Genomic DNA, 10,542 nt, shown 5'->3' on the forward strand with positions numbered 1-10,542 from the left:
ATTGCCTATTCATCACGAGCTCAAGGTACTTACCCGATCCGCTGTCCGGGATTAGCTCGATAATGTCGCACACTCAGTGCCAATTGTAACGCAAGAGCATATAGTGAATCCGCACACTTAGTGCTATATGTATTCAACTCGCACACTTAGTGCTATATAATCAAACTCGCACACTTAGTGCTGTAAAATTTTAAACCTGCACACTTAGTGCCAATCTTGTCACCGTGTCCATTTATAAACCGCACACTTAGTGCCGAGACCAATACCTTATGTATTTTGCTGCCTTTATACATTCAACAATGGCATCATTCCATACACATACATTTCCATTTACACATCAACTCATTTAAACACATTTGCATATATATATTAGGATCATTTAAATCAACACCAAATATACGCTTAATGACTTACTTTGTGTTGGGTAAAACAGTCCAAGTCGGCTACTCGATGACCTTCGTCTTTCCCTTGCTTGATTCTCCTTCTTTAACTCCTTGAGCTTAATCAATAAATTAACTAGTTTAACCATCTTGCTAAACATTCATAATTCAATTACATATGCATATGTATGTTTGTATATTCGGCAACCATCCTCACTTATTACCCATTTAGTCAACTATCTAAGCCAAGATAAGGCTTCAATACGGTTGCCTCTAACCGAAAACATGCATTCCAATCTACTTCATTTGGCCGAATATGCATGTCTATGTTGAGGCCAATTTTACACTTAATACCACACACAAAAAAAAAACAGCATGCATTTACTAACTAACGCATTACATATTGTAGCTCAATGCACATCTCTCATTTACTACATAACCGAAAACATCATCACAAGCAAATATACACCTTGAAATAGTATATATGTCATACCAATTCATCATGTGCAAACACATATTCATGTAGGTGCAAGGGCCGAATCTTAAGTTGTTTATATCCAAATATAAACACATATCCAAAGCTCAAATCTTACCTACCATGCAACATGCATGAATCATACTTGTGGATATACCATGACCGAATACATCACAACACCATCATTTTGGTCATGATTAAGCAAAGAACTTAATGTCTTACTCAAAATACTAAAAAGAAAGTCCAAGAGCCATCAATCCCCCATCACATATACCATTAACAAGCTTCATATTTAACATGCAATGGCATTAACACAAAGTCCACCTTGGCCAAACACCATTTCCATGGCATAACAAGGATTTGAACCATGGCTAACATGAACATCAAGTTAGCAACTAAAACATGCATGAATCTCATGACACAACCTCATACATACCTTAATCTTGATGCAAGTTTAGCCAAATCTCCTTCTAGATCTCTTCTAAACAAAGAAAATGAAGCAAAAATCTCTTCTTCCTCTTAGAAATTTCGGCCAAAGGAAGGAGGAAAAAGATGAACAAATTTTTTTGTTTTTCTTTCTTACCTACACGGCAATGGGGGGGGGAATGCTACACTCACACACATATTTTTTTGTTTCTCTTCCCACACCTAATTATTTTATCATTTAATACATCATGCATTAACAAAACATGTCATAACATGTTTTCTTTGCCCATAATTCCTTGCCATGGCCGCCCACCACCTATAAAAAGGGGAATTTGACATGCAAGTCCATTGTTTTGCATGCATGCTTTAATTAGTCATCACACATTTCCCTATCGTACTTTCAAAGTTCACTACTAAGTCCTTTCTAGTGAAATTCACCTTTATAACACTAAATCAATCATCAAAAATGTCCCACACAAATTAACACATATCATAGGCATCAAAATAAATTTTAAATTATTTTTATGCCTCGGTTTTGTGGTCCCGAAACCACATCCCGACTAGGGTCAATTTTGGGATGTCACACCTATTATAATTTGAATTATGGTAATACCACTGAGTATGAAATACTCAGCGTACGGTTGTTTCCGTGCGCAGGATAATAGAAGTCCAGAGTCCCGGTCCAGCATCCGAACGATCCCGACTCCAGCATTAAGATTTTGGTGATGTTTTCTTCCTTTAAGTGAAAGTGGCATGTACATAGGGATTATAATGGTTATTTTGGTATGTTATATAAATTTTGTTGTAAAGAAAGGTATTGGGTGTTTTGATAATTAAATTACTGAAATGGTAAAAATTGTTTATGGCATTGGTATTGTATTGAAATGGTTTGAATAGTTTTGTAAGCTAATTAGAAATGATAATAGGGTTTTCATTAATTAAGTTGTTAAGTCAATATGTCAAGTATGATTTAAGTATATTTGAGTATATAAATGTATTGGTTGAAATACTAGAAGTGGTTTGGTTGCTATTTGAAATTTGCAGGGAACGTTAAATATTTATAAATGGGTTATATTGAATTTTTATTTTTAAAAAAAATTATATGAACTTATGATTATATTATAATATGTTTGTTACTTATTAAGAATTATTTGTAAATTGTTCGATATGTCTGGTAATGCCTCGTAACCCTGTTCTAATGACAGTTTAGGGTTAAGGGTTGTTACATTTTGTTGATATCAGAGTTGTCAGGTTTAGCCAATTCCCGGACTAAATCGGGCTAGGAAGTGAGTCTAGAAGTACATGCCACTGTTGAGTCAAAATTGAGTCGGGATTTTGGGTGCTGACCTATTCGTTTGTTTCTGTTTTCTAGATTAAAGATGTCAGATGAAAGAATAAACAACACTGATCAAGAAATGTATATTGGTGATGAAGAGTCGTATGGACTAGATGAAACCGAGTCGGTAACACCTAGCATAAATCCTGTAAGAAATCAACCTCCTAGAGTTGATAGAAGAAATGATAGAGATGATTCTGATATATTAAGAGCGATAGCTGATGCTTTATAAAGAGTAGCGGGAACTATTCCTGCTATGACTTCTGCACCTGTTCAAAGACGGGCCCCGATAAAAGAATTGAAGAAATATGGTGCTACTGAATTTATGGGTCTGAAATGAGTCGATCCATCCGTAGCTGAAAATTGGATGGAGTCGACTAAAAGAATTTTACAGCAATTGGGCTGTACCCCCTAGGAGTGTTTAATTTGTGTTGTATCGTTGCTACAATGGGAAGCTTATTTATGGTGGGAATTAGTGGTTCGACATTTACCGGAGGAGCAGATAACATGGGACCTATTTCAGAAAGAATTTCAAAAGAAATATACCGGAGAAATGTATATCGAAGACAAGAAGCAAGAGTTTTTAATGCTGCAACAGGGTGACATGTTAGTTATAGATTATGAGAGAGAGTTTTCAAGACTCAGCAGGTATGCCTCCGAGTTTATTCCAACCGAAGCAGATAGTTGTAAAAGATTTTTACGGGGATTGCGTGATGAGATTTTTATCCTCTCATTAAATTTTTTACTTTACATCATGTCTAAAATAAATATTTTATCTTTCCAAAAATAATTTTTAACAAAAATGATAAACTCTATCAATATTTTTAAAAGCACATTTGGAAAATACTTTTTCATAAACACTTTTCAAAATAAATTTTCATCCATAACCAATTATTAAATTCAATTAGGAGACCTAACTTTCTTTATCAATCTATTAATCTGATCCATGTACCTTAATCAAAATTTTCACACGACATGTCTATCATAATATGGACCATGTAATGAAATAAAAATAAATTTCATTTTTGGGTCGAATTTGTGGTTCCGAAACCACTGTTCTGATTTCACTGAAAATGGGCTATTACAAAAATTGTGTTGAAAATAGTGAAGATATTCATGGATCAGATTAATAGATTGATAAAGAAAGTTAAGTCTCCTAATTGAATTTAATAATTGGTTGTGGATGAAAATTTATTTTGAAAAGTGTTTACTAAAAAGTATTTTACAAAAGTGCTCTTAAAAATATTGATAGAGTTTATCATTTTGTTAAAAATTGTTTTTGAAAAGATAAAATATTTATTTTAGACATAATGTAAAGTAAAAATTTAATGAGAGGATAAAAAGTAATTTCCTTGAAAAGAACTATTTCAAAAGTCAAAAGTTAAAAGTTAAAAATTTTGATTTTTCGGCTTGGGTTAATATCCTAATTTAAAATCAAAGATTGGTTTGAAAAATAGCTTGTTTACTCAATTTTTTATTTTGAAATCATGGTTTGGATTGAAAAATGTTTTTCAACTTCAATGGTAAACAAATTAAAATCTGTGAACGGTTTTTACTTTTAGAATTGACGATATATTGTAGGAGATGGTTCGAAAAAATCCTTGTAATGACAATGTAAATATGTTTATTTCTATTAACACCTATTTTGTGTGTATATTTAGGGAAAAGGATATGAAGACAGATATGGAATTAGTGCTTGGCAAGCAATGGCCAGCGCGACCGGATGTCCAAGGCATTAAGGAAAAGTTCCGAGAAATAGCTACTGCTGATTTAGAAACAAATGAGGCAAAGGCAAGACTACTGGAAGCAGGACGCATGTTTGAGAGATTAGAGCAACAAAGTGAAGAGGTATGTTAAACTTTTACAAATTTAATTACTCAATTTAAGTCTCTAATCTAACTTTGAACATTTTTATTTGGTTTTTCAACCCTCAACAAGAGCTCGCAACCTTATCCTCATATGGTATGCATAATTTTTTGTTTAATTTAATGATGATGTATCATGTTATTATTTATCGATTGTGCATAAAATTTATATATCGACGGTACATCAAATATTATTTCTTATAATAATTCTCTTTTTGATGCACTAGATTTATTTTCAAATGCTACAAAGTCAATTTTTAATTATGTTACTTAAATACAAATGTGAATATCAAATATAAAAATTTATGTCTAATATATACGTGTTCAATTTTTCTATTTTTTTAAAAGCATTTAGAAAAATTTGGAAGGCCACATTTGATACCTATATATATTTGAATATGTATTGCTACATTATTTATAAGTCAAATTATATTCATAATTTCCTTTTCACTATAGATGTTTTTTTAGACTTAGCAATAAGACATTAGATATGGGTTCATGTATTTTATCTTATTTTTCTTTTTTTTTCATCTTAATGTCTCATGTGATTCTTGAACTTACTCTTCATGCATTTTTTTCAGTTAAATTTCAGGATAACATGGTGGATACTTTAAATTTATATTTCTTTTAAATTTCAGGATAGCATCATGGAGACACTAAAGAAACAGGTATGATATATATATAATGCATTGGAGATCAGCTAACCCAAGTAGTATTTGAGAACAACTGACGAAAAAAATTGGCAACATTATTTAGGTTTCAAAAATCTTTGCTGTTTTTAATTAAGTCTTAGTTCGATTGGTATCGATATTATTGTCGATGTGGGTTCAAGCGCGCTAAAATCCGTTTATTCTCTTAATTAAAGGTTGGAATGAAATTATGGTTAATTCTAAGCATTTTATATATATAAAAAATTCTTGTTCTTAAAAATGAATTTGTTTAAACCTCCGATTCCCATAACCAAATAGAAACTTTTTATTTTTGAAAATCGAAAACTTAGAAGTATGTAAACATTTCAAAATTTAAACCCTCAAAAGTTACCTTATGAAATAAAATAATTTCTACTACTACGATTTGTGGTGTTTGTGTTAAAGGTGTTCATGGGTTGAGTCGGGTCAAGACTTGGTCCCAAAATATTTTGAAGTTGAAGCTTGTTTTTGAGTCAGCTCGGCCCATCCAAAAAAGCCCATTTTACTATTTTAAAAATTAATAAAATATTAAAAATATATTTTAGTTGATATATTATATATCTTATAATTAAATTTTAATTTTAATTTTTTTATTATTTAAATTGAATTCGCACAAACCGATCTGGTCTGAAGTGAAAATTCTTATCCAAGCCCGACTCAACTTGAGCCGAACTCACTACCCAAACTTTAAACAAGTCTAATTTGAAGGGTTTCATACAAGAAAAGATCAAATTTACTTCAAGGTAGATATGGTTCCCCTATCCTTTTTATTTAAATTTTTTAACTTTTTAAAATATTGTTTTCACATGCTTAGATTTTTTTTTTAAAGATTTTGATTTAATATTTTTTTTGAAAATAAAAAGTTAATGATTAAGAAAAAGAAAATGGAGTTGATCGGATCCAAAACCTAATTCACAATTTCCTTGGGTCCAAACCCTTGATAGCCATGCCCACATAAGTTTTCCAAGACCCAAGGCACCACATCAAAGTAATCTCAAAATTAATATTGTAGGATTAGATCTAATAATAGGTCGGGTTATTCGTTTAAGCTTAAAGATAAATGATTAATTTTATTATTAAATTAAAATTTATTTATTTTTTGACTAAAGTGGTTAAGAAGAAATAATTGATTAGGAAATCTGTAGTCTTGAGATCGAATAAAGACACATATACCTAAGTATGCATGTTTCTTCAAAAAGTTTGCAGCAATTTGAGCCATTTCATACATTATATATCATTATAATGTTGCCTTAATTAAAGCACCATAATATATATTTCCATAAGTTTTAAAAAATATCATAAATTTTGAATTTTTAAAGGGATGAAATAAAGAATTATTAAGTAACATGATTCTTTCTCATTAATTGGTGTATTCAGAATCACATAATAAACGAGAATATGGCATATATCCATATATTATCGCCCTTTAGTATAAGTAATAACGGAAAATTTTGTTGAGTCTAGTCAAAGTTGCCTTTACCATAAAAAAAGAAAATTACCGACCATGATTCCCATTTTCCATGCTATGAATATTAGACCTGAAAAATTCAAGTAAATCAATATTGGTTCAAAATTTTAAACCTACATATTTAATTAGAAGTTTGGTATTTTTTTCATTTTTATTTCTTATATCCATTCCCAATTTTTCCCTTCATAGTTTCAAAGGGTTCGAATTCTTTAGAAGAAATATGTAATGCAAACTTAATTTTGTTTTCTCTAATTGTTTTGTTTATTTTCAATTTGAATTACAAAATAAATTGAAAAACGTGGAATTAAAAAAAAACTAGAGATTTCAAGGAAACGAATGCCATCAATTCTTTGTTGTCAATTAATTTCACAAAAATACTTGAAAATATCAAAAATAAAAGTGAATTATTAAATTCAAAAATAAAAGACTAAATAAATTTTTAAAAATAGAAGTAAGCTGATTATATTAGAGATTTAATAATTGACAATTTAATATTTAAATTTAAACGATAGAAGCTGCTGCAACCCTGACAAAAACCAAGAAGCTTTCTTGGAAGCTTCGGTTATGACAGCAACTGCAATACCTCAAAATTTTATTTTACGGATATATACATGTATACGTGTATTTACGTAAACATATACTTAATATATATATATATATATATTAAAAACATTAATAAATTTTAAGTGTATTGAAAAGATACATTACATTTTCAATAAGAGAATACAAGTTCAAACTAATATTGTTAAAACAAATAATCATAAACTTGAGTATGGATCATAAAACAAACATAAAAAATACAACAACAAAAATAAAAACATATTGGAAGGTTAGCTGACAAAAAAAAAAAAAAAAAACATTTCAATGTGGCTGCTGGGATTCGAGCCCAGGTCTCCACGGCCACAACATGGAATTCTTACCACTAAACTACAGCCACTTTGTTGTTTAGCCTTAGAGAGTAGGGCTCTAATAGGTAATCATAAATTTAGGCATAATAGAGGGATTAAAATTGAAATTTAACCATATTATTTATAATTAAAAAAAAAAAGGAAAATTGGTGGGGTAATGGGACACTGGTCGATGTCGAAAGAGCCTATATAGATGTTTATGTTAAATGATTAAAGTAGAAGGATTAACTCTTAAATTAAGACATAATAGAGGGATCAAAATTGAAATTTAACCATTTTATCTATGATGAAAAAAAATGGTGGGGTATAGGGGCGAAGCCAGAACAAATTTTTAGGGGCTGAATGAAATTTTATTTTTTATAGTCTATATCTTTATAATTTTTAAAGGACTAAATTAAATTTTTATAATTTTAGGGGTGCCAAAGTACAATTTTACCTTTACTATTAAAATTTAAAAAAAATTCAAAGACCTAAACAGAAATATTCCATTTTAGGGGGCGCCAGGCCCCTGCCACCCCCTATATCTGCCTCTGGTGGGGTAGTGGGACATTTGCCCATATACACTAACTCTCTATACGTTTTGTTTATTTAAAATTTAATTTATCTACTTTTAATTTCAAGAATTTAACATTTTACTTTTCGAATTTAATAAGCGGATTATATTAGAGCTTTAATAATCCACTTTTAATATGCCATCAATTCATTATGTATAACATTACATTTATACATTATACATTATACAACCTTACAAAAATTATTTATTATATTTGTTGGAATTTTTCAATAATAAAACGGAATAACAAAATTCAAACTTTAGGCATCATACCCTAACTATTATTTTAACCATATTAAGTTTAGTTTAATTTAAATCTTTATGTAATAGCCCAAATTTGACCGGGTTTAAATAAGGAAAAAATTAGATAAATAAATAAACATTTATTTATTAAATAGTCCATTGAAAGTCCAGGACTACTGTTGCTACCCAAAGCCCAAATACAAAAACCCATATCCGGGTATAACCCAATAGCCAAAACAATACCTAATACCCCTGAGCTAAACCTAAACCCAAATAAGACCCGTTACACCCAGCAGCCTGTTAGACTCATTATCCCTGCTAGCCTAAGTCAGACCTAACCCATTACATTACAGACCTTGACCCAAAACAAAACAGCCCAAAAGGCCCAACAGACTTAAGAGAAACAGGGAAACCCTAGGGTTTCCTGAATATTGTGGCGTCGCAAACATTTCTGGAAGCTTCGGGGAGCGTCTGGCAACCCCCAAATCGAGGCCACCGTTTAATGAGTTGTCCCAAGGGCCTTCAATGCTCATCAACGCCCCGATCATCGGACGTCCCTTGGTCTGGCCCCAAATTACGTCATGAATGTCATGACCGTCACCAAGGCTCCATCAACACCGTGATCAGTGCACGCGTCTACACCAGCATGGTCACTGCCGGATCCCTCGCTCGATTGCTTGCAAGAAAAGGAAACAAACAGCAGATACGCGGAAAAAGCAGAGTAGAAAAAGGCAAGGAAATCACAGCACATCAGTCAAAGATACAGAAGACACAAAATAGAAAGAAATCTTAGATTTCTTTCCCCGAATATGTAAGGGACCAAGGCTATAAAGCCTTTCTTTTCACTTGTAAAAAGGACTTACGTTCTGAAAATACAGAGAGAATCAATAAAAACGAGAGATTCAGCAGAAAGATTTGTTCTCGCACATATATACACAGCAAGCATCTCAATCGATTAAGTATACAAAGGTGAAATTTTCAATACATATACATACATGTAAACTGTAAATAATGAAAAAGTAAAGGGTCGAACCTTTATTTGCATTAAAAATCGAGGTTTGGACCTCCAACCACCGTACGGGGAGGAGTTGGTGACGGTGCGTGGGCGCGTCAGGCCGAGGACCAAGGCTCGGCTCGACGGAGGCCGGAGCCAAGCACTCTCTCTCTCTCTCCTCTCATTTTAGAGAGAATTTTAAGTTTTTTTTTTAAAAAACCCGGTGTAAAATGATTTTCGGGCTAAAGCTTTGGTTTATATAGCCCCTGTGAAACGTCGACGTTTTAGACCCCCAGGATCCGCGCGTTGACCCGATTACCCGGGGAGGATCCGCGCATTTTTGAGAATTGGGTTAATTACCCAATTGATCCTTTTTCCCTTTTTGTATTTGCAATCAAACTTTATTTTATTTATGATTTGGCCCAAATATTTTATTTTAGTTTTAATTTAGCCCTGATGGCTATTAAATTATATTCTGGAAAACGTCGCCGTTTTGGGGATAGGGCAATTTGCCCAGTGAGCCCCTTTGATTTTGCTCGCATTTTAAATAGAGCCTCAATTCAGTTTTAGTTCTTTTAAATTCACCCCGTAATTTGGTGGACTTTAAATTTAGTCCTATATTTTATTATTATATATATATATATTTATATATTGTTATTTGTTTTATTTTATCCTTACTTTTATATTACACATTAAAGTTATTTTATTACAAGTATTATTATATATTATTATTATTTGTTATTTTCCTCAAATTATTATTATTTTACATCAATTTTTTTATATTATTATTATATTTTCACATATATTATATATTTACTAATTACATGTCATTTTTACATATAAACTTTCATTGTTTTATGTCATATTTCTTATTTCCTATATATTTTATTATATAACATTTATTATGATTTATTTTTATTCTACATTACCTTTTTATATATGTTATGTATCTCATATATTACCAATTATATTATTTGTGTTTATATCATATATATTATTTAAAATTTGTAAATTATCATTATTAAAAGGTATTTTTAACACATATTACATACATATCTAACTATTAATTATTTGTTTATGTATTATTTCATTTTAAACTGATATTTTGAATCCTTTACAAACTTTTAAACGAGTATACTTTATATGTATAATTATTATTCTATTTTTGTTATTATATATTACGTATTATATTAAATACTATTTTA

General features: G+C 30.8%; 1 non-coding gene across 1 annotated transcript; it reads right to left on the minus strand.

The window, feature by feature from the left end:
- Positions 1-7,504: 7,504 nt before the first annotated feature.
- Positions 7,505-7,576, minus strand: TRNAH-GUG (transfer RNA histidin (anticodon GUG)). The gene has a single exon. It is a non-coding gene; the product is annotated as a tRNA-His (tRNA).
- Positions 7,577-10,542: the final 2,966 nt, after the last annotated feature.

Source organism: Gossypium arboreum, chromosome 11 (genome assembly GCF_025698485.1).
Source record: "Gossypium arboreum isolate Shixiya-1 chromosome 11, ASM2569848v2, whole genome shotgun sequence".
NCBI lineage: Eukaryota > Viridiplantae > Streptophyta > Magnoliopsida > Malvales > Malvaceae > Gossypium > Gossypium arboreum.